This window comes from Musca domestica, unplaced genomic scaffold (genome assembly GCF_030504385.1).
Source record: "Musca domestica strain aabys unplaced genomic scaffold, Musca_domestica.polishedcontigs.V.1.1 2, whole genome shotgun sequence".
NCBI classification, from domain to species: Eukaryota; Metazoa; Arthropoda; class Insecta; order Diptera; family Muscidae; genus Musca; species Musca domestica.
In genome coordinates this window covers 29,173,644-29,197,745 of record NW_026712249.1, presented here as the reverse complement: position 1 = coordinate 29,197,745, position 24,102 = coordinate 29,173,644, and the positions used below count along the sequence as shown (strand labels likewise).

At 33.7% G+C, this 24,102-nt stretch overlaps 1 protein-coding gene across 3 annotated transcripts in view; it reads left to right on the top strand.

The window, feature by feature from the left end:
- Positions 1 to 1,069: 1,069 nt before the first annotated feature.
- The window catches only part of LOC101889299 (histone deacetylase 4), a 129,996-nt gene continuing 106,963 nt past the window's right edge, over positions 1,070 to 24,102 (top strand). For 2 of the 3 annotated variants that reach the window (XM_011293263.3, XM_011293260.3), the window contains exon 1: positions 1,070 to 3,102. The gene's annotated coding sequence lies outside the window, so the exon portion shown is untranslated. The remainder of the gene's footprint in view (positions 3,103 to 24,102) is intronic. The other variant, XM_005181224.4, reaches the window with a different exon arrangement.

Here is a 24,102-nt window from a genome sequence, read left to right as displayed (position 1 = left end):
TTGCAGTTCGGAAACAGAACAAGTGCTTTATATGTGTAATTGTTATTATCTATTGCCTAAAAACGCTATTTTAATATATTTCAAATAGCCGCAGATTGTCGAAAGGATTTTTAGCGTATTTACAGCAATGAAATTGTAGTAAGTTCTCAATATCCTCTTTATGTTACAATTATTTTTATAGTGGCTTCATCTTTTTGGCAACGCTGGTCTAAACAACTTACGCAAGTTTCTTTTTTTGCTTCACTGTCAAATATCTTCAGTTTGGTCTATAATTTAACCAGGAATCAATCGTCTTACAAACGAACAACGCTGGCAAATCATTGAATTGTATTATCAAAATGCCTATTTAAAATTATGTGCAGCGGCCAAGCAGGCGGCCATTTGTCTCTATGGGTACGTAAATAAGCAAAATGCATCATTGGACCGTACTTCTTCAAAGATCATCTACCATGATCCACATATGGACCGCAATATTAATTCGAATACAGTTTTTATCGATATATTTTTTTTTAATTTCTTGTATTTTTTGTGAGAAACTTTTCTATAGCTCTCAAAAATCACTCTATAGTACTACAGTTCTAGAATACAACTTTGGAAAAACTAAATCCAAATTCTTTAATATTTTGTGTTGACTATTTAAAAGAGAGAAAAGCTAGGACGTTAACTAAAATATTTCTCTCTCAGAAAAAAATACAGATTATAAAATTTTTATATTCTTCGGAAATTTTTAAAAATCACTTTCTAAAGAAACTTCTTTACGATTTTATATAATTCTTTATATTTTTATCGCGTTAAAAGCTTTTTGACGTATATATTTTCTAAATGTAGTTGAAACAATTCGTATTAATTCTGCCAGTGCTCGTAATACCGTCAAAAATTCGTGTGAACGTACTATAAACATTATAGAGTGCCAGAGTCACTCTTGAATTCGAACGCCGTTAGCCCTGTGTGTGATCACACACTTGTCGGCTGGCTTCGTAATATTTTTATTCTTCCCACCACATTCTGCCACAATCGCTATTCATTTCGTTGCCCACTTTTATCGTCCATTTCCTTGCTGCCTACACATTCGTATCGTTTGGAACGATTTTCAATTCGGTGGCAACATTCTCGCCACACTTCGGCAATGAATTTGTTCAGTCAAATTAGATTTTCGTACGATTCGGATGCAAAAAAACAATAAAACGGCCTGGCACAAACGCTGGTGTAGTTCATGTTCAACGAGAAGATACAAAAATAAAAAACGAATTCTAAAAAAAGAATACAAAAAAAAATGTTTTAATCAAATAATAATGAATGCAATAACAAATACTAAATAAAAAAAAATTAAAAAAAGAGTGTTATGTGAGACGAAGACGACGACAACGACGAAACGAAGAAAAGAAATAAAAAATTTTCTAGTGCACACAAAGTGAAGAAGAAGAAGCAGAGCTTAATACAAAAAGTGCGCATAAATAAAGAAATAAATATGGAAATGAAAAATTATTTGATTTAATAGAATACGAGCAACGACATAAAGTGTTAGTGCTGTAGGAGGAGGTGGCAGAAGAAGAAGAAGGTGGTGGCAAGTCAATCCATACCCCAAAAAAAAAAGAAATAATAACAAGAGAAAAATTCCAATTGGAGTTCGTTTGTCGTCGTAGTGGAATTTATATATTTTTTTCCTTCTTCTACTCGCATTAATTGTATGTGTGTGTAATTGTTGTTTTTGGCTCGTCAACAACGACGACGACGGCCACGATTACTACGCTACGATAACGGCTACGACGACCACGAAAACGAATTTTACGTTGACTGAGGTTGACGTTTACGTTGACGGCCCGAGTGCGCGCGCGTCTCCGTGTGTTTTGTTTTAATGTTGTGCTATTTGTGTGTGTGTGTGTGTGCGTGCATTAATTGAAAACACACATTAGTGTGAGTGTTTCTGGTTAAGAATAAAATATTAAACAAAAAAACCGACCAACCAACAAAAAAAAAAAAAAAGAATCCAAATCGAAATAAAATATAACAGCAGGCAAATTGTGTGGAGGCATTGCAAGAAGAAGAAGAAGAGGAATACTAAGAGAGTACTGTTTTTGATGGCAACAATGTTTTTATGTGTGGCCTCTCCCCTCTAACGGCCTGCTGCCTCTCTGTTGATGATTTAAGCTGGAGTGCCATGAAAAATTGTGTATTTTGATTGTCAAAGCGCCAGCCCGCCGTCTTGTGGCAACCAACAATTTGTTGTGTATTGTTATTGTTGTACTATTGCCTCTCTTTCTCTCTTTACGCTATTCTAATGTTGTTATTAATTTGTTGTCATTACTATTTGCTGCTGCTGCTGCCACCATTATCATCACTACTGTCGTCGGTCGGTTGATAGTTTTTCCTTCATGTTCGTTGTTCGTTACTTTTTTGCTGTGTATTCTTGTTGTTGTGGTTGTTCTACGACGACGACAAAAATAGTATCTACGAAATAAAATAATCATGATTATACTTTAAAAGAAGCAAAAAATAAAAATTGAAATAAAATTAAGCAAAATCAGAAATCATCTACAATTCGTGTATTGTATTATCACTATCTGTTCTTGTTCTTAGTGCTGTTGTTATTGTTGTTGACAACCAACAAATCACAACAACAACAACAAAATATTTAACAACAAAACTATAACGACAAATAAAGTGCTAATTTTATGTGTTTTGTTTGTGTGCAGCAAAAAATAAAAAAAAATCAAATCAAGTGAAATAATAAAGACAACAAAAATACGGCAGTGGCTGTTATTGACCGAGGCGGATTATTTACTTGACAACGAAGTAAAAAACAGAAAAGAAAAACAAAAATTGCAAGAAAAACTGTGTAAAAATTTTTAAATACCCTCGCGAACTGTTTTTCTGTTGTGTCATTAATAAATAAATATAAAAAACCACTTGTGCGTGTGTGTCTGTGAAACGAAGCATCCATAACCTATAATAAACAAGAAAGAAACAATATATTAAAGTGGAATAATAAAAAAAAAACAAACATACAAACACACATATTTAACAAGAACTTCCCAACGCAAGCAGCAAAGTGGAACATAAACATCCACAACACTGGGTTTATCAACATCATAAACGACGTATGTATGTATTGCCTTTCTGTATTATAGATTTTCTACATACCTACATAAATTAAATATACATATTTATTTTATTATCATATGGTGGTCGGTGGTGGCAAAAAAAAAATCAATGGGTGAAAACACTTGTTTTAGTATTTTTTTTTGTTTTTGAAATTCCAATGTTCCTAACTCAGTGACTGTGACAATATAAACAACCATTTAAAATTCCAATAGGAACTCTAATTGGCTTACTAAATTACTCATAACTAGGTACCCATATCGCTTTCGTGTAAATCCCCTTTTCGTTTTTAAAAATAACTTTGATTTCGTTTGTTTTGTTTGTACCTATCTATTCAAAAATCAAATCAAACACCAACAAATCAAAATCAAACAAATCATACTCTGCTCTCCTTCCACACCTCTCTCTCCCCTCTCCTCCACAACATAACTCTCAATGTTTTGTTTGGTATTTCTTTTACAACTTTTTACTACATAAACATAAATACCAATTAGAAAAAAGCAACAACATCTCTTCTCAGTATACTATCGTAATGTGAGTATCTGTTTTCAGCTCTCCCCCACACACACACACTCTCCCTCTCATAGTACATATTTCTCTGGGTGGTAATTGACATCCCTCACTCCCTTCCTTCATAGTAAGTTGTTGTGTTGTTGTGCTGCTGCGACAGATGCTGCTGCTGCTGCCACTGACTCCTGCTGTCGCCACACCACCATCTGTGTGTGTAACAAGTGTTTTCTGTTGTGAGTGCGTGACATTTTATTGCTTCGTCGGGTTTTGTTATTGTCATCAGAGTTACATGGATTTTTGTTTTTTTTTTCTGCAGTGGGTTGTGTTGGGTTGCCAGCAGATATTGTGTGAGGAAGGAAATGGAGTTACCGCAATGAGAGGCTCGTTTTGAGTTTAATTATGAAATGAGTATGCGTTTTTTGTTGGGGGAAATAAAGAATATTTATTTATAATAAGGCATTTTCTAAGATAAAATAATAAAAAATAAAATTATAATTTGGCAAAAATACAAAGAAAAATCAGCTAAATTTTTCTAAACAGATAATGTGTAAATTTTGAGAATATTTTTAAAAAGAGAATATAACTAGTCTGTTGCAGAACCTGCAAAAATCTACTAGTTTGGCAGTAACATTTTGAGACAACGTTAAAAGAAAATCTATTATCGTAGAAGAAACTTCGACATTCTTGCAGTTCTGGAACAGACCAAATATGGGGTTAGTTTTAGGGTGTCTTTAAGATTTTGATATTTAGAGCCTGTGTCTCTCACGAACGAATTAATTTGTATCCGAAAGAAAAAAACACGATACACACAAGGAGTGGAAGTTTTTCTGTCATATTCGTCGAATTCTGTCACCTTTGAATCCTTAGCTAGTTGCCATAGGTTTTTAAGAACATTTCATTTTTTAAAAAAAGATTTTTCGAATTCGTGTAAATTGTCAAAAAATTCACGGACTTCTTTTAAATAAATGTCTGTGGTCTTGTTCTTTTTAGAATTTGATTGTGGTTGTATTAAGGACATTTTTTAAAGGCGCCGGATTTTTGGGGAACTTTTTCTGAGGCTGTGGATTTCTTATAACCTTAGGTTAATGAGGGTATATAACATTTAAAACGGCCAAAACGTGCTCTCATCGAAATAAATGTTTAAGAGTCGATCTAGGGGTGTCCGTCCATCCGTCTATCTGGCTGGGGCGCACCATAACTCTCGAAGGGAGTATCCGATTTGATCCAAACTTGGTACATTGTAATATCATTGTCAAACTTAGATCGAGTCCGGAGATGGACAATTTCCGACCCCTACTTCTTGTACCTCCCCCACAAAGGGGTAAAAATTCTGAATAACAAAAACGCTAATTACATGCAAAGTAAGCATCTGATCCCATCTTAACTTTAGGCATCCAAATATTTCTAGTGACACAAGATTTTGTGGAAAGATGAAGTTTATCCGACCATTCCCTCTGGCACCTCCCCGACAAAGGGGTCAAAATTTTGAATAACAAAAAAGCTCATAAAATGCAAGGTAAGCATTCGTTTCTTTTTAAACTTCACACATTGAAATATTTTTAGTAGCACAAGATCTGATGTGAAGATGGTAGATATTGGTCCACTCCTTTCGGTACCTCCCCCACAGCGGGTCAAAATTTTTGAATAATTATAACTCTTATAAAATGCGAAATAATCATCCGATTACTTTCAAATTCTCCACATCTCCATATTTTAATCAGCAAAAGATCTGGTGCTAAGATGGTACATATTGGTCCACCCCTTCTGGTTCCTTCCCCATAAATGGTCAAAATTCTGAATAACAAAAAACGCTCATGAAATGCGAAGTACGCATCTGATCCCATCTTAACTTTAGACATCAAAATATTTCTAGTGACACAAGATTTTGTGGAAAGATGAAGTTTATTCCACCATTCCTTCTGGTACCTTCCCGACAAAGGTGTCAAAATTCAGAATTACAAAAACGCTTATAAAATGTGAGGTAGTCATTCGATTCTTTTTAAACTTCACACATCCAAATATTTTTAGTAGCACAAGATCTGATGTGAAGATGGTACATATCGGTCCACTCCTTCTGGTACCTCCCCCACAGCGGGTCAAAATTTTTGAATAATTATTACTCTTATAAAATGCTAAATAAGCATCGGATTACTTTCAAATTTTCCACATATCCATATTTTTATCAATATATGATTTGGTGTTAAGATGGTAGATATTGGTCCACTCCTTTCGGTACCTCCCCCACAAAGGGATTAAAATTCTGAATAACAAAAACGCCCACGAAATGCAAAATAAGCATCCTATTCTTTCCAAACTTTACACATCCAAATATTTCTACTAACACAAGATCTGGTATGAGGGTGGTAGATATCAGTCCACTTCCTCTGGTACCTCCCCCACAAAGGGGTCAAAATTTTGAATGACCAAAATGCTCATGAAATGCAAAATAAGCATCCGATTCTTTCCATACTTTACACATCCAAATATTTCTACTAACACGAGATCTTGTGACAAGATGGAATATATCCGACAATTCCTTTTGGTACCTCCCCCACAAAGGGGTCAAAATTTTGAATGACCAAAATGCTCATGAAATGCAAAATAAGAATCCGATTCTTTCCAAACTTTGCACAACCAAGTATTTTTAGTAAGACAAGATCTGGTGTGAAGACGGAATATATGCGACCACTCCCTGTGGTACCTCCCCCACGAAGGGATCAAAATTTTAGAAAAAATCTAACTTTCATAAAAGACAAAATAATCATCCGATTACTTTCAAACTCACCACATCTCCATATTTTTATCAACACAAGATCTGGTGAGAAGATGGCAGATTTCGGTCCACTCCTTCCGGTACAAGTCCCCCAAAGGGGTCAAAATTCTAAATAGCCAAAATGATCAAAAAAATGAGAAAATAAGCATTTGATTATTTTTAAACTTCAGACATTCCATTATTTTTAATAACACAAGATCTGCTGTGAAGATGTTAGATATCGGTCACCTTCTTCGGTACCTCCCCCACAACGGGTCAAAATTTCGAAATAATTATAACTCTCAAAAAAATCGAAATTTGCATCAGATTCTCTTCAAATTCCACACATTCCAATATTTCTACTAATACAAGATCTGATGCGAATATGGTAGATATCGGTCACCTCCTTCTAGTACCTCCCCCACAGCGGGTCAAAATTTTGGATAAAATAGAAAATGAGCGTCCGTTCCTTTTAAAAATCGGCACATCCCCATATTTCTATCAACACAAGATCTGGTGTGAAGATAGTCGATAGTAATCCACTTCTTCTGATACCTACCCCACAACGGGTCAACATTTTTGAAAAATTATAACCCTCATAAAATACGAAATAATCCTCCGATTCTTTTCAAATTTCGTACAATACGAATTTTTTCATCGGAATATGTGTGATGTATTCTATTGCTAGAAAATCGCCAAAATAGCCCATTAACGTTGTCCCCCCCTCTCCTCTTCTTCCATTAATTAGAAACCCAATTCCAGGCCCATTAAAATTGTGGAGTATATTTTTTTTTGAAATTTTTGTTTTGTTATCAGGTTTCTTTCGTTATTACAATAAGTCGGTCTTCGATGTTTCGCAGTGTGTGTGTGTGTGTAAGTTTGCTTCGTTTGTATGTATTCCTGAAAATAATCTCTCAAACAAGCAAAACAAAAAAAGAAGAGAGAAAAAAAAAAAAACAAAACAACATTACATGGCAGCGCTGTTCGCTGCCAGCTGATTACTCACTGGCTGACTGACTGCCTATCGTCCAAGAGGAGTGAAGAACAAAATTGGCGATTAGTTTGCCCGTCGGTCTTTTCGTCAGTTCGTTGATTCTTTCTGTCTTCGATTTCTAGGAAATGCGTTTGCCCAGCCGATTCATGCCAAAGGAATGTCTTTTCGCTCTGAAGGAAGGGGCTTTTGCTTGGCTGATACGTTGGCCTGATCGGAATATTAAATACGCAAATTAAAGATTGTTGTTGTTGTCATTGTTGTTGTTGTTTCTTGCGAATTTTATTCTTGTATTCTTTGCTGTTTGTATTTTTGCGTTCTCTGCGTTCGAAGACCAAATACAAATAGGAAGGAATTTGTTGTTATTTTTTTTTTGTAGGTGGTAGAGGTGTAGGTAGGTGTGTTGTTATGCCGTATTGTTTAAATAATAAAAATAAATAAATAATAAAATAAAAAAAAAAAAAAATACTCAAAACAATAAAGGATCCATTTCACAAAGTGGGTGGGTGGAGGTTTTTATTTTTTATTTGTCTGCGTTTCTTGCGATGTTGGGTTAGGGTATAAATATCTACCTACCTACCTACCTCGAAAATTAATTTGCCATCTCAAGTGGTGGGTGGGGGCTGGCGGCGGCGGCGTCATAAATAATAACAATAAAAATTTTTGGTTTATTTTATTTTTAAAATTTAGAAAAAAAAAACAACAAAAGTGAACTAAAACATGCTTATCTAGTCAACGCCACCCAATAACGATCAGCAGGCCGAGTGGAAGTTTTGCTTTTCCTGGAATTTTTTAAAAATAAATGGCACTGCAAATAATTATAAATAAATAAGTGGATTTTATGATAGGCTGCCTGCCATAGTTACGACACGGTATATTTGAAAAACAAAGTGTGACTGGTCAAAGGTCGGAATTTTTGAAAAACGTGAAAATATATTTTTGAGAAAATTTAGGACTTGGGCGGGTCCAAAAAAAAATCACTTCTTAAAAAATCGTGGTGCATATCAACTTGAAAATATTCCAAAAAAATTAAAAAAAGAGACCGATGTTTACCATCTTCCCACCTGGCCATTTTGTGAGGGAGCTACCAGAAAAGGTGGACGGAAATATTCCATCTTCTCACCAGATTTGGCAAATATGGGAATAATTGAATCTTCTAGAGAATCGGATGGTTTTATGAACATTTTGGCAATTCAGAATTTTGGTCACTTTGTTGGGGGAGGTACCACAAAGGAGTGGTCCCTTCTATTCTATCTTCACACCAGATCTTGTGTCAGTAAAAATATAAGAATTTGTGAAATTTGAAGAGAATCAAATGCTTATTTTATATTTTATGAGCGTTTTCGTTATTCAAAATTTTGACGCGTCCTGGGGGAGGTACCAGAAGGAGAATTCCGTTCTATCCGTTATTTTTACCAGTTCTTGTGCTAGTAGAAATATAGGAATGTGCGAAGTTTGAAAAGAATCGGATACTTATTTCGCAGTAAATGAGAGTTACAATTATTCAAAAATGTTGACGCGTTGTGGGAGAGGTAGCAGAAGGAATAATCCGATATATTCCATCTTCAAACCAGATTATGCGCAAGTAAAAATAATGGGATTTGCAGGATTTGAAGACAAGTGGATGCTTATTTCGTATTTTTTAAGAGCATTTTGATTATTCAACATTTTTGAATCTTTGTGGGAGAGGTACCAGAAGGAGTGGTCCTACATCTACCATCTTCACATCAGATCCTGTGTTAGTAGAAATATATGGATGTGTTGAATTTGAAGATAATCTGATGCATATTTCGCATATTTTTTGAGAGTTACAATTATTCAAAAATGCTGACCCTTTGTAGGAGAGGTACCAGAAGGATCAATACGATATATTCCATCTTCAAACCAGATTATGCGCTAGTAAAAATAATGGGATTTGTGAGATTTGTAGACAATTGGATGCATATTTCGTATTTTTTAAGAGCATTTAGATTATTCGAAATTTGGACACGTTGTGGGGGAGGTACTGGAAGGAGTGGTCCGATATCTGCAATCCTCACACTAAATTTTATGGTGGTAGAAAAATTGTGATATGTGAAATGTGAGAAGAATCGCATGACTATTTCGCATTTTTTAGGGGAGGTATAATTTTTCAAAATTTTGACTCTTTGTGGGCGAGGTACCAGAAGGGGTTTTCGGATATTTCTCATCTTCACACCTGATCTTGTGTTGTGTTGAACTATTTGGTTGTGTCGAGTTTGAAAGTAATCGGATGCTTATTTCGCATTTTAAGAACATTTTGGCTTTTTAGGATTTTAACCACTTTGTGGGGAAGGTACCAGAAGGAGTGGTCCGACATCTACCATCTTCACATCTGATCTTGTGTTAGTAGAAATATTGGGATGTGTGGAATTTGAAAAGAATCGGACGCTAATTTCGCATTTTTTTTTAGCATTTTGATTATTTAAAATTCTGAACCCTTTGTGGGGGAGGTACCAGAAGGTGTTGTCGGATATTTCCCATCTTCACATCAGATCTTGTGTTAGTAGAAATATTGGGATGTGTTGAATTTGAAGAGAATCTGATGTATATTTTGAAAAATTTAAGAGTCATATTTATTCAGAATTTTTGACCCTTTTTTGGGGAGGCACAAGAAGAAGTGATCCGATATACCCCATCTTCACAGTAGATCTTGTGTTGATATAAATATTAGGATGTGCGAAGTTTGAAAGGTATCGGATACTTATTTCGCCGTTTTAGGAGATATATAATTATTCAAAATTTTAACACGTTGTGGGGGAGGTACCAGAAGGAGTGGACCGATATGTACCATCTTCACGTCAGATCTTGTGTTAGTAGAAATATTGGAATGTGTGGAATTTGAAGAGAACCTGAAGCATATTTCCAGTTTTATGAGAGTTGTAATTATTCAAAAATGTTGGCTCTTTATGGTACCAGAAGAAGTTGTCGGATATTTTTCACCTTCACACCTAAAATTGTGTTGATTGAAATATTAAAATTTGGAGCGTGTAAAAGGAATCGAATACTTATTTTGCATTCTATGAGCATTTTGGATTTTTAGGATTTTGGCCCCTTTGTGAGGGAGGCACAGAAGCGGTGGATCGATATCTTCATCTTCACATCAGATCTTGTTTAGTAGAAATATTGGGATGTGAGAAGTTTGAAAGGAATCAGATGCCTATTTCGTATTTTATGAACATTTTAATTATTCAAAATTGTTGACCCTTTGTCGGGGAGGTAACGGAAGCAGTTGTCGTCTAGTTATTCAAAAATGTTGATCCTTTGTGGAGGTGGTACCAGAAGAAGTGGGCAGATATATCATCTTCACACCTGGTATTGTGTTAAAAAAATATTTTGATTTGGGAAATTTCAGGGAGGATCGGTTGTTTGTTCCACATTTTATAAGAGTTATAATTTTTCCAAATTTTTGCCCTTTGTGTGGGACGTACGAAAAAGGATAATTCGTTATATTCCATATTAACATTAAATCTTTCGTTAATAGAAGTATTGGGTTGTGCCAAGTTCGAAATTTATCGGATACTCAGTTCGCGTTTTATTAGCTTCATGGTTATTCAACATTTTGACTCCTTTGAGAGGGAGGTACCACAAGGAGTGATTCGATATGCCCCATCTTTACACCAGATATTTTGTTAATGAAAATATTGAGAAGTGCCAGAATTTGAAAACAATCGAATGATTTTTTCTCATTTAAATTAAATAAAATAAATAAAAATAAAAATTTTGGACCCCTTGTGGTGGAGGTAATATATGAAGCGGGTCGATATAGCCCATTATGCACCTGAGCACTGATGCTAATTTTAAGATTTGTAAAATAAGGTTAATTTATTTCTGTGAAATTTTTAACCTTTACCTCTATAACCTCTATAATGTCATATATCGATTTTGGACGAAATCGATTACTCCCTTTGAGAGAAGACAGACGAAGAGATGCCCCATCCCCATAAATATCCTGAAATAGATTTCAACCAAATAGTCAAATGATCCAAAACTATTATTTCGATGAGAACGTATCAAATGATATATACCCACTGTAGCCATATATCCGAAGGTATTTAAATCCTAAATTAATATCGTCCAAAAACAAATCTTTAATTTTTTCTTCAAAAAATCCAAGTATTTTGTCTTTGGGAAGAATCTAAAGAAATATTTTAAAATATTTTCATAAATTATTTTTTTTTTTATTTTTTAAGTTGACCCAAAATCTTCATAAACAGCAATTATTCGCATTCTTGTTTAATCACAAAACCGAAACCAAAACAAAGAATAAACGACGACAAAAAAAAAGAAATATAATTAACGACGACAACAAAAGCAAATTGCTGAACTAAAGAAATCTTGGTTCAATGATAGGCTTCTGTCAAAGCTTTCTTTGAATTTCTGGCATTAATTACAATTGCAAAAGCAACAACAACAGCAAGAGCAAAAATAAAAAGAAAAACAAAACGTCGTCAATCCCAAAATCCGTTGTTGATGACTCAAAGAAGTATGGCTTGTGATGGCAATACAGAGTTCGTTGCTCTCTCTCGCACATTCTCTCACTCGGGTGTTCTATGATCGAGGCATTTCGTGGAATGTTTTTGTTTCTCAAATTTCTCAACAAATGTCTCTCTCTCTTTTCCAAAACAATATGAAGAGATGATTTACTACCACCCATTCACACGAAACAAATTTCGATCAATGGTTTTGTTGTGACCCAAATGAAGATCTGACAACCGAATAACGTAATCAATTTTGTTGTTGCTGTTTTTTTGTTTGCTCCATTTGTTGTTTATCGATTTTTTTTGTTAGCGGGTTATGTGTTTGTCATTACATTTTTTTGACAATAACATCTGTGGGCTAATTATCAATTTACCTATATTGCCCTTGTAATGTTTTGTTTTTTGTTAACAGGGTTGCCATGTGGAATTTTGAAATAAAACATTTCCTAATAAAATAACAACAAACAGCGTTTTAGTGTAATAAAAATAAATTTATTTAATTTTAGATTGTGGAAAAAATGTCTACTTTTTTTAGTAGGACATATTCTTCTTGGCATTTAAGATAGGAACTTTACACACAATTCCAATATCCAATCTGCATACATGGCATTGTCTATAAATTTTAAATTATATTTTCTATAAAAAAAATATATTTTTTTGACATTTTAAAATAAAATTTCGAACACAAAAAATATTTTTGAACAAAAAAAAAAAATCCGGACAAAATAATGCAGAGCAATTACAAGTGCAGTTTAGTTTATATTTACCAACATTTTGAACTATTCACAAATTCGAAATAAATTTTTGAAATAAAAAAATAAAATTTCGACCAATTTTTTTGAAGTTATATATTTGATCTTATACACTTATAAATTGGTACTATATATATTTTTGAATTACATTTCGACCAAAAATATATTTTCAAGCAAATATTTATTTTTGACCAAATTATTTCGACTTTTTACATTCCATAAAACAATATCCGAATTTTCTTCTTTAAGCATTTAAAAAAAATTCGACCAACATACAATATTTCCGACAAAAAAAAAAAAACATTTTTTTGCGTTTAAATATGGATGAACAACAACAACTTTTATATCAACAAATTTATAATTTTTAAAAACCTTTTCGAAAAAAATCGACAAAAAATATTCTTCTAAAAATTATATATTCCGCCAACCTACTTTCAACCAATTTGGAGACAGTTTGGAAAATATAAGCCTTGGAAGTGGAAACTATAAGTTTTGAAAAATTTTCGACCAAAACATTTTTTTTTTTTGTCGAATTATCTCTTTTTGTTTATCAATACCAAACTTTTATGAATTCAAATTCATGCATTCATATCCTACAACAGCTTATATTTGTGTAACGTTTAACATATTGCAACATTTTGAAAAAATCCGATCAAAAAATTTGTTTGACAAAAAACTTTTTCCGACCAAATTTTTTACCATTGCTTAAAGTATTATAATTTGTTGTCTATTAAATATTTTCAAATTTTAATTTTTATTAATTTTAATTTTTTAAAATAAAACTCTTATTAAATACAATATTTCCGACCAAAAAATAAATTTGGCCTTTTAGAACGAAAACAATTAAAACATAGGATATGGACAGGAACAAGTCGTTTAGTTGAACTTCTTTCAGCAAATTTATAATTTTAAAATATGCTGTCGAAAAATTCTCGACCAAAATTATTTTGACCAAAAAATATGTTCGACCAAAAAGTATATTTTTCATCAACCTAATGCCGATCAATTTGGAGAGATCAAATATAAACCTCTTTATTGTTTATAATATTGGTTATAATAGTTTATTTGCAAAAATAAAATTTTGAAAAAATTTCGACCAATTTTTTTTACCAATTTTTTTTTTCTACCAAATTTTTTTCAGCCATTGTTGAGAGAGAAAATGGTTTGAATTAATTTTATTAATACCAAACTTTTAAGAATTCGTATCCATGTGTTTATATCCTATAGCAGGTTATATTTTTGCATCGTTTGAAGTTTAAAGTAAAAAATCCGACCAAATTTTTTTCGACCAATTTTTTTTTCTACCAATTTTTTTTTCAGCCATTGTTGAGAGAGAAAATGGTTTGAATTAAAAATGTCAAGTTTTAGATTTTTTTGGTGTTTATTTTATTTAAAATAAAATTCCGAGCAATTTCCGACCAAAAAATAAATTTGGCCATATTAAATACGGATAAACAATAGGATCAATTGAATTCCTTTCCGTAAATTTAGAATTTCTAAATATTTTTTTCGAAAAATTAAAAAAAAATCGACCAAAATTTATTTTTTGTCCAAAAAGGAAAACAATTTTTACCACTTTATTTATTAATACCAAACTTTTAAGAATTCCGATTCATGCGTTCATATCCTACTGCATCTTTTTTTGTATTATTTAAAATTAAAAAAAAAAAACAAAAAATCCGACAAAAAATTTGTCCAAAATGTTTTACCGACCAATTTGTTTTTTTGACTTTGATTAACGTAGAATTTATAGTAGTTTTAGGTTTTTATTAATTGTAAATGCCACTAAATACAATTAATAAAAATCTAAAACTACTATAAATTCTACGTTAATCAAAGTCAAAAAAAGTTTGTTCGGAAAAACATTTTGGACAAATTTTTGGTCGGATTGTTTGTTTTTTTTTATAACTCCGACCATAAATTCATTCCCCCTAGTCCAGCATTAAAATGAAATATCTTGTATTTTGACTGATAGTTTCTCTAAGTATTTGCGAAATAAATAATTCCGACCAAAAAGTATTTTGAATTATTTACATTATTTGACTTCAAATAATTCCGACCAAAATCCGTTTCCAACTATTTAGGCAAAATTAAGCAACATTGTTTTACATTTTTAAACAAAACATCAATATTATATAATTCCGACCAACATTTTTTTGGTCAAAAATAATTTTGGTCGAAAAAATTTTGGTCGGAATTATATAAAATAAGCAACATTGTAATAATTTGTTAAATAAAAGATTTATTTTATATAATTTTGACCAAAAATTTTTTGGTCAAAAAATACATTTTGGTCGGAAAAAATTTGGTCGGAATTATATAAAATTATGCTCTGCATAAAAATGCAAAATAACGTTCTAGCCCAGTATTTAAATGAAATATTTCAAATTTTGAATAATAATTTCTCTAAGTATTTGCGAAATAAATGATTCCGACCAAAAAAAATGTTTTGAATTATTTACATTTTTTGACCAAATATAATACCGACCAAACATTGTAATAATTTGTTAAACAAAAGATATATTTTATATAATTCCGACACACACATTTTTTTGGTCAAAAAATATTTTTGGCCGGAAAAAATTTTGGTCGGAATTATATAAAATATATTCTCTGTTTAAAAATGCAAAATAACGTTCTAGCCCAGCATTTAAACGAAATATTTCAAATTTTGAATGATAATTTCTCTAAGTATTTGCAAAATAAATGATTTCGACCAAAAAATATTTTAAATTTTTTGATTAAAAATAATTTGGAACAAAATCCGTTTCCAACTATTTAGCCAAAGATAATCAACATTGTTTTACATTTTTAAACAAAACATTAAATTTATATAATTCCGACCAAAAATTTTTTTTGGTCAAAAAATATTTTTGGTCGGAAAAAATTGTTCGTCGGAATTATATAAAATATATGCTCTGTATAAAAACGCAAAATAACGTTCTAACCTAGCATTTAAATGAAATATTTCAAATTTTGAATGATAATTTCTCTAAGTATTTGCGAAAGAAATGATTCCGACCAAACAATATTTTGAATTTTTTACATTTTTTGACTAAAAATAATTTGGAACAAAATCCGTTTCCAACTATTTAGGCAAAAATAAGCAACATTGTTTTAAATTTTTAAACAAAACATTAATTTTATATAATTCCGACCAAATTTTTTTTGGTCGGAAAATTTTTCGGTCGGAAAAATTTTTGGTCGGAATTGTATAAAATCTATTTTTCTATTTTAAATGCAAAACTACGTTGATTGTGTTTGCTCAAATGGTCGTAAACGCTTTTTGGCCGGAATTATTTTTTAGTAAAAAAAAAAATCCCCAAAAATTATTTCAAAAACTCCATCCCTGTTTCTATAGGCCTCGAAATGAATGAATGCGATCATTAAAGTTTTCACATGTCATTACCTACCTACCGGACCGTTGTCAAGTGCCTCCAATTACCCAGAAACATACAAACAAACCAACAAGCCAGCCATCGCGTAATAAAGCCATACCAACCAACCAAACAACCTCACCAACACACAAACGTATCAGATGGCAGATTAAATAATAATCTTGAAAAACTACAACGAAAAAGTGACGTTTACTACATCGTTTTGATGATGTTTTTAAAAGTAATGTTTTTCATCATTGTTTATTCTATGAATTGTTGTAAAAAAGCCCAAAAAATTCCATAACATCGTTTTTTTTTTGGTGTGTTTTTTGTTTTTGTTGTTGCTACGTTTGTGTTGTCTTATCACCAGAAAATTAGACCAACAACAACAACAAACACATATCGTAAATGTTTTTTTTTTTACTTTTGGTAATAAATTCTGTGAACAGTCACCATGAACCGGCTTTAACTGGTGGTGATTCACATCGATGTGAGAGATCCCCCCCACGGAGGTTCAGTGTGCGAGCTCGGAGATATGTGGTGTGTGTGTGTGAGTGTGTTTGTTTGTTGGAGCATGCAAGTGGGGGTCGCCTTGAAGTTAGTAGATATGATAGTAATAGTAGTTCACTTGGGTTGACAGGGGTAAAAAATGGGGTGTGGGGAGGGGGGTGGTGACGATCTGCTAAGGTATTTTGAAATAAAAATACATTTCTAGAAGCTTTCTGTGAAGCAACTTTAAACATTTATTGGTTTGTTATACCCTCAGCCACATGGCTAGAAGGGTGTATATGTCATTTGATACGGCCAAAACGTGCCTCATCGAAATGACGGTTTTTGGACCCTAGGTCTCTTTGAAGCAAATCCGTTTCAGGACATTTGGAGTCGATCGCACGTCCGTCTCTCGAGGGGAATATCCGATTTGATCCAAACTTGGTATATCGTAATATTATTATCAAACTAAGTTCGAGTTTGGAAATGGGCAATATCGGTCCACTCCTTCTGGTACCTCCCCCACAAATAGTCGAAATTTTCAAAGAAAATATTTTACTGCACAGAAAGAGAAAGGATCATCCGATTTTTCTCCGACTTTGCAAATCCTAATATTTGTATCAGTGCTAGGTCGGGTGCGAAAATGGACAATGTCAGGCCACTCCATCAAGTACCTCCCACACAAAGGGTTCACAATTTTGAATAATTATAATTCTCATAAAATGTGAAATATGAATCCGATTGCCTTTAAATTTCACGTACCTCAATATTTTTGCTAATTCAAAATTTGATGTAAAGATGGACTGAATCGCTGCCCTCCTTCTGGTACCTCCCCCACAGAGGGGTCAAAATTCTGAATAACCAAAATGCTTATAAAAGGAGAAATAATCATTCAATTCCCTTCAAATTTCACATATCCCAATGTTTCTTTGAACACAACATCCCTTGTGAAGATGGGATAAATTGGACCCCTCCTTCTGGTACCTCCCACACAAAGGATCAAAATTTTAAAATAATTATAATTCCTTTAAAATGCGAAATAAGCTTCCGATTCTCTTCAAATTTCACATATACCAATGTTTCCATGAACACAACATCTGGTGTGAGTATGGCAATTATGGGTCCCCTCCTTCTGGTACCTCCCCCACAAAGGGGTCAAAATTCTGAATAATTAAAATGCTCACAAACTTTGAAATAAGCATCCAATTCGCTTCAAATTTGACATATACCGATGTTTCTGTGAACACAACATCTGTTGTGAAGATGGGCTGAATCGGTCCCCTCCTTCTGGCACCTCCCCCACAAAGGGTTAAATTTTTTAAATAATTATAACTCCTATGAAATGCGAAATAAGCTTCCGATTCTCTTCAAATTTTACATTTACCAATATATCTTGTAACACAAGACTTGGCGTGAAGATGGAATATATCGGACCCCTCCTTCTGGTACCTCCCCCACAAAGGGGTTAAAATTTTGAATAATTATATCTCTTATAATTTGCAAAATAAGCATCCAATTCTCTTTAAATTCCACATATCCCAATGTTTCTATGAACACAAGATCTGGTGTGAAGATGGGATATATGGGTCCCCTCCTTCGGGTACCTCCCCCACAAAAGGGGTTAAAATTTTGAATAATTATATGTCTTATAATTTGCGAAATAAGCATCCAATTCTCTTGAAATTTTACTTATCGTAATGTTCCTGATAACCCAAAACTTGGTGTGAAGATGGGCTAAATCGGTCCCCACCTTCTGGCACCTCCCCCACAAAGGGTTAATTTTTTTTTAAATAAATATAACTTCTTTAAAAAGCAAAAGAGGCATCCAATTCTCTTCAAATTTCACTTACCGCAATATTCCTGGTAACCCAAGACTTGATGTGAAGATGGGCTAAATCGGTCCCCACCTTCTGGCACCTCCCCCACAAAGGGTTAAATTTTTTAAATAATTATAACTCCTATAAAATACGAAATAAGAATCTGATTCTCTTCACATTTCACATATGCCAATATTTCTGGTAACAGAAGACTTGGTGCGAAGATGGGATATATCGGACCCCTCCTTCGGGTACCTCCCCCACAAAGGGGTTAAAATTTTGAATAATTATATCTCTTATAATTTGCGAAATATGCATCCAATTCTTTTCGAATTTCACATATCCCAATGTTTCTGGTAACACAAGACTTGGTGTGATGATGGGCTAAATCGGACCCCTCCTTCTGGTACCTCCCCCATAAAGGGGTCAAAATTTTGAAATAATTATAACTTCTATAAAATGTGAAATAAGCATCCAATTCTCTTCAAATTTCACTTATCACAATATTTCTGGTAACCCAAGACTTGGTGTGAAGATGGGCTAAATTGGTCCCCACCTTCTGGTACCTCCCCCACAAAGGGGTCAAAATTTTGAATAATCAAAATCCTTATAAAAGGCGAAATAAGCATCCAATTGTCTTCAAATTTCACATATCTCAATGCTTCAAGTGGCACAACATTTGTTTCGAATATGGGGTATATGAGTCCACTCCTTCTGGTACCTCCCCCACAAAGGGTAAAAATTTTGAAATAATTATAACTCCTATTAAATTTGAAATACGCTTACAATGCTCTTCAAATTTCACACATCCTAATGTTTCCATGAACACAACATCTGGTGTGAATATGGGCTAAATCGGACCCCTCCTTCTGGTACCTCCCCAACAAAGGTGTCAAAATTCGGAAAAATTAAAATGCTCATAAAAAGTGAAATAAGCATCCAATTCTTTTCAAACTGCACATATCCCAATGTTTCAATGAACACAACATCTGTTGTGAAGATGGAACATGTCGGTCCCCACCCTCTGGCACCTCCCCCACAAAGGGTTAATTTTTTTAAATAATTATAACTCCTATAAAATACGAAATAAGCATCTGATTCTCTTCAAATTGCACATATCCCAATGTTTCTGGTAACCCAAGACTTGTTGTGAAGATGGGCTAAATCGGCCCCCTCCTTCTGGTACCTCCCCCACAAAGGGTAAACATTTTGAAATAATTGCCACTCCAATAAAATGTGAAATAAACATCCGAACCTCTTGAAATTTCACACATCCCAATGTTTTTATGAACCTAACATCTGTTGTGAATATGGGCTAAATCGGACCCCTCCTTCTGGTACCTCCCCCATAAAGAGGTCAAAAATTTGTAAATTCTATGGCATACCCCAAATTCCACAATGGAGTTGTTTTGTTTTTCTTCATTGTTTTTTTTATTTTTTAATTTTTTAAACTATTTTCCATTAGTGAAGCGTGTGTTTGGCCATTTGACAGGAAAGTCAATCGGATACCCAACTAATTTGAGTTAATGATTTATGAGCGCCAATGAAAAATGACTCTGATCGAATTTCTCCAAAATGAATTATAATTAACATCCATACAGCAGCATTTACATAAATGGTATTGTTGTTGTTGCTTTTTTTCAAAATAATGTTACTAACATTTTTTTGTCGGGGGGAGGGGGTGTGAAGCTTGTTTTTGGTTTTATTTTGTTTTTCTGTTCCGTTTTTTTTTTGTTGGTTTGGTTTGGTTTGGTTTACAAGCGATAAGAATCATCATAACTCAAGGTTTCATGTAACTGAAAAAATAAAAACAAAAAAAAAAAAAATTAAAATAAACCTGTTTTTAAAATAACAAAAAAAAAAAAAACAAGTTATTGTTGTATTTTGTAATTTTTGTAGTTGTTGTAGTTCTTTTTTTGATAATATAAAAATTAAGCTTTACACAAAATTGCCGAGTCACGAAAAATATTTGCCTAGGTGTGAGTTTTGAAGGTTTGTTTGTAACATCTCTTGCCCATGGTACTTACATACACACACACACACAGCTATGTAGGTATGTACACATGTACGTTTGTGTGTCTTGTTCTAATTTTTGTTTACAATTTTTGAGTTAATGGTACCAACAACAATAAACCCCAGAAAAATGGGGGCAAATCATTCGTTTGTTTGTTTTTTTTTGAAATCACTTGGAGTTTCTGTTGGAGGGGGTGGGGGTAGAGGGGGAGGAGGTAGCAATTTGTTTTTGATTTTACAACCATTTTTTTCCAAAAAATTTATGTGGGTACTTATATATTTATGGACTTATATCGGAATACCAATCGAAAAGCGAGGGGGTGGGGAGGGGGCAAATGCTTTGTAATAAGTGAGTCCCATCCTCAATCGATCCCAAAAATTTTGGGGGCACTCCAAAAAAAGTCATCATGATAAGGTAAAAAAATCGGCCATAATCATTGTGAGGTGTAAAAAACTATTTCCGTTTTTTTTTTTCATTTTCTACCCCCCATGGATCGAGAATGGAGCGATCAAATGACACATTACATCAACTTGGCTTGATAAGGCCAAAAATAGTTCAGTAATATTTGGAAACTTTGTGATAACGTGTCCGCATTTTTTTTTCGTTTTTTTTTTTTGTTAGTTTGGAAGGTAGGACAGTTGCCCCCTTTAAGATACCGCTTTATTTACAACAGTGCTGTTTACACGTGACGTGTGTTCGCGGGTGTTCCACTTTTTGTGGAAATTTTCCAAAATTTTTTTTTGGAATAGAACTTCGAAGGTCCAATAAAAAAACCAAGGTGATATTTCGTAGAAAGATAGCTGAGAGTGACCCAATTATACATTTGGTACAATTCCGTTCATTTTTGTACACTTTCGTTCTCTCAGCCATAAGGCAACAGAGGGTATATCATCCAAAAAAAAAAAAACAAAAAAAAAAACCTTTTTAGGCTCAGGGTTCCTTTAGGCCAAAACCATTTCAGGACGTTTGAAGTCGATGTAGGGATGTCCGTACGTCTGTCCGACTAACACGAGTGCACGATAACTCTCGAAGGAAGTATCCGATTTAGTTAATACTTGCTACATCGTAATACTACCATCTAACTTAGATCGTGAACGGAAATGGGCACTATTGGCCCCCCCCCTTTTTTTTTGGTACCTCTCCCACAATAGGGTCAACATTGTCTAAGAAAATATTTTATTGCACACAAAGAGAAAGGAGCATCTAATTCTGTTCAAACTTTGCGAATTCCTATATTTTCATGACTGCCAGGTCAGGTGAGAAAATTGAATATATCGGACCTCCGCCACAAAAGGTTAAAATCTTGAATAACTATAACTCTATAAAATACAAAATGAAGCTCTGATTCACTTCAAAGTTCTCACATTGCAATATTTCTATCAATACAAGGTTTGGTGTGAAAATGGATTATATCCGCCCACTGCCTCTGACACACCTCCCCCACAACGGGCCAAAAATTTTGAATAATTATGAAACTGGTAAAACACGAAATGAGCATCCGATTCCATTCAAATTCGGCACATCTCAATATTTCTAATAACACAAGATCTGGTGTGAAAATGGGATATATTGGCCTACTCTCTCCGAGTCCTCCCCCCCCCAAAGTGGGCCAAAAATTTTGAAAAATTGTGAAACGGATAAAACTCGAAATGAACATCTGACTCACTTTATGTCGCACAAATTTCAATATTTCCAACAACACAAGATCTAATATGAATTTGGAATTTATCGGACCACTGCTTCTGGTGCCTCCCCCATAAAGTAGTTAAAATTTTGAATAACTAAAACGTGAATAAAATGTGAAATAATTATTCGATTCATTCTAAACTTCATACCTCTCAATATTTCCATCAACACAAGATCTGTCAAAAAGATCGTACAGATCGGAACATTCCTTCTGGTAACTCCCGTACAACGGGTCACAGTTTTGAATAACCAAAACTTGAATAAAATGTGAAATAAGCATTAAATCCTCTCTAAACTTCATACATCCCAGTATTTTTATCACCACAAGTTGTGATATAAAGATGGAATATATTGGACTACTCCTTCTGACACCTCCCCCCACAAAGGGGTCAACATTTTGAAAAAGCAAAACACTCCTGAAACACGAAATAAAGCTCCGATTCTCTTCAAATTTCACAAATTGCAATATTTCCACTAAAGCAAGATCTGTTGTGAAGATGGGATATATCGGACAACTCCTTCTGGTACCTACCCCACAACGTGTCAAAACTCTTAAATTCCACACATGCTAACATTTCTACTAACACAAGATCTCTTCGGCACTAGATCACAACATTCTCTATGTCTCCCATGTAAAGTGAATAAAGTAGTCGATTCAGTCCAGATCTACCCAATACCAGATTTTGGGCCATTTAGTATATTTCGTATCATCCGCTCACCCTCAATAACTATATGAATTTTCAGGATTTCAGCTCTATCCCTTCAGGCATTACCAAACTTAGTTCTGTAAAGTACCTTTCGTACGAATTTCCAAAACAACCTTCATATGACAATTTCAGATACCAACAGAGAGATACCAGCCCAAATGCTAAATTTAGTACCATTTAGTAATTTTCGTACACATATAGGATGCATTTCCGAAACCAACCTTCAAATGTCCATACTACACACATTAACAAATTTCAGATTTCAAAGACTATCTGTCTATCCAATACCAAATTGTACCATATAGTACATATTTCCAAAATCACCTCTTTATAACAAACCTGCCACATACAGGGACCCATTACAACATTTCCAAATTCCAGCTACATCCGTTCACCCAAAACCAAACTGTTTCAAATTTATTGCTATTTAGTACAGTTCGCACACTTAGTACACATTTCCAAAAGTACCTTCATATCTCATTCTTCCTTACATAATACCACAAATGGTACCACTTTTGGACGTTTAGTGCAATTTCATAACTTTTCGTAACTTTAAAGCTCAAATATCCAACAACCCTTGGGAACATCAGAACATCTATTGTGCACCGCTTCAATTTTTCTCATTCCGTTTGTCCAATACAAAGTATCCAATTTTTAGTACTTTTCGTACCCTTTCAGTACGCATTTCCAAAAGGCCAGCTTTCTCATGCGCCTACGACCCAAGACTGGCCCTTGTGCAAAACTTCAAGATCCTAAATTCTCAGTCAGTCAGTTATTTCACTACCCTTTTTATATAAAAACAGATAAACGAAAGTTCGCTGAGGGTATACGACTGTCGGCAAACCGATATTGTTACTTTTATACCCTACACCACAAGGTGGTCAGTGTATTATGTCTTTGTGCATTTGTTTGTAACAGGCAAAAAGAAACGAGATAGACCCATAGTTCCTTTTGATGATCTGCATAGAATCACATTCTGGGTCGATTTATGCATGTCCGTCCGACCGTCTGTCCATGTATTTTTGTAAACAAAGTACAGTTCGCATTTATTGTCCTATCCAAATGGAATTTTGCAAAAATCATTTGTTTGGCCCAAGGACGAACCCTATTGAAATTGGGGATAATCTGTAAAAAATTTAGATATAGCTCCCATATACATCTTCGTCCGATTTGCCTTTTATTGTGCACCATACGGGTGTAATATCAGTCCGAATAGTATGGAATTTTGCACGTACGATCAGATTGGACCTCAAAATAAGTATGCCAAATTTGATCAAAATCGGTTCAGATATAGCTATAGCTCCCATATATATTGTTCATCCGATTTGTTATTTTTGTCCTCCGCAGCCGTAATATACACTCTGTAACAACAAAATTTGGGGAAATATATCAAATACAGCTCAGAAAAA